At 46.0% G+C, this 1,903-nt stretch overlaps 1 pseudogene; it reads left to right on the top strand.

Annotated features, from left to right (window-relative positions):
- The first annotated feature begins 1,347 nt into the window (after window positions 1-1,347).
- LOC124557006 lies at window positions 1,348-1,464 on the top strand (annotated as a pseudogene).
- Window positions 1,465-1,903: the final 439 nt, after the last annotated feature.

Raw genomic sequence — 1,903 nt, 5'->3', positions numbered from 1 at the left:
TGCTGGTCACCCACAGCTGGATCCAAGTCTACATCCGCCTTCGCAGTTCGTGTTATTGGCTCACTTCGAAGATCTTAATGAGTCCTTCTAACACAGGGGTTCCCTACCATTTCGAGAGTGTGCCACTGCGCCGGTTAGAGACCATTCAGTAACAGCTACACACTCTTAGCCTTTAGTAAAGGTTGTGGTATGCGGAGCGTGTGCTCACAAGAAACTCTGGTTACTGGAGCTAAAAAGTGAGAGTAACGCCATACGGCATTGTTGATTTGGAACATCTGTAAATGATCTGTGTTTTTTTTTTTTTTTTTCCAGAGAAACTCTTCCTTGATGAAGATGGGTAAGAGTTCATAGAAAGCGTAAAATCCAGTGTTATGTTGTACCCCGTTCTTCTCGAATCCTACGAATTTATGCCTGTTCGACTGACGGATAACAGTAAACAGTGTAACCTACCTTCATTTCAGGAGACACTGTTGTCAGGCTTAGTATTTAATACAGGATATTATACGCCCGAAGCTCTCTTCTTCTTTCTGGAAAAATATGGATGATGAAAGTTGCTTCCAATACTGTCACTCTAGCGTCTACTTCTCAGCCGAACGCCAACGTACTAAAGTGCATCAATGATCCCGAATGCGAAAGTTCCCTCAATGTCAGTTAATATCACACGTTCCTTCTATGTAGAAACGATCGGCTGCAGATTTCACCCGTAAAATTATGGAGCTTACTGATGCCACGCAATAACAATGCTCAGTCCATTCGAAAATGTAAATTTCTCGGGAAAGTGCATTTTGCGTGCAGCTGCTGATACCCCTTTGCGTAAGAAAGTAATGTGTATACCGTTATTTGTAACTCAGATGGTGAGTAAATGTTGCGGGTCCCTCTCGGTGTCTTTTGTGGAGTACGGGCACAAACAAGTGGGTACGTTGACCACAGCATCACTCTTGGTGCTATTTGAGAGTCTGCAATGAGCTTGCCGCATGCCTCACATTCTTCCTGCTCCCATCGTAAAAAAAAAAAAAAAAATGAAGTTAAGTAATATGGCATTATTGAAGGCAAAATTGGAAACAATTTTCTTCCTCACGCACGTTGAACCCACCCTTCGTTGACTGTGATAGTTATGTCATAAATGTACCTGTTCTGAATAAATGTGAAGAGTGCCTGCAAAGAACAATACCGTAATGGCTTCGTTGATGAAAATGAGAGCAAGTAGAGATAATAGAACATTTGCCACCACGTATCTTTTACCTCTCGAATGAAACCAAGCAACTAAGTATCTCTTCGAAGGAGAAGTCTGCGATTTAATCCTGCTTGGACGAGAAATGTAATTTCTCTCTGTCTCTTGAATACGAGGGCAACGGCCTTGCCGCAGTGGATACACCGGTTCCCGTGAGATCACCGAAGTTAAGCGCTGTTGGACGTGGCCAGAACTTGGATGGGTGACAATCCAGCCGCCATGCGCTGTTGCCATTCTTCTGGGTGCACTCAGCCTCGTGATGCCAATTGAGGAGCTACTCAACCGAATAGTAGCGGCTTCGGTCAAGAATACCATCGTAACGACTGGGAGAGCGGTGTGCTGACCCCAAGCCCCTCCTATCCGCATCGTCCACTGAGGATGACACGGCGGTCGGATGGCCCCCGTAGGCCACTCGTGACCTGAAGACGGAGTGCTCTTGAATACTAACTGGGTGTCTCTAAGTCGAGCGGCATCCAACTACTGTGCGTTAGTGACCTCAAGTACGAAGGCAAGTTCACCATTGGTATTCTATGCTCACATCATTCACTTACATAGAACAGTTAAAAGTCGGCCGCGGTGGCCGAGAGTTCTAGGCGCTTCAATCCGGAACCGCGCTACTGCTACGGTCGCAGGTTCGAACCCTGCCTCGGGCATGGATGTGTGTGATATCTT

The sequence above is a fragment of the Schistocerca americana genome, chromosome X (assembly GCF_021461395.2).
Source record: "Schistocerca americana isolate TAMUIC-IGC-003095 chromosome X, iqSchAmer2.1, whole genome shotgun sequence".
Lineage (NCBI taxonomy): Eukaryota > Metazoa > Arthropoda > Insecta > Orthoptera > Acrididae > Schistocerca > Schistocerca americana.
Note: the sequence above shows the minus strand (reverse complement) of the source record. Positions and strands in the feature narration are given on the sequence as shown.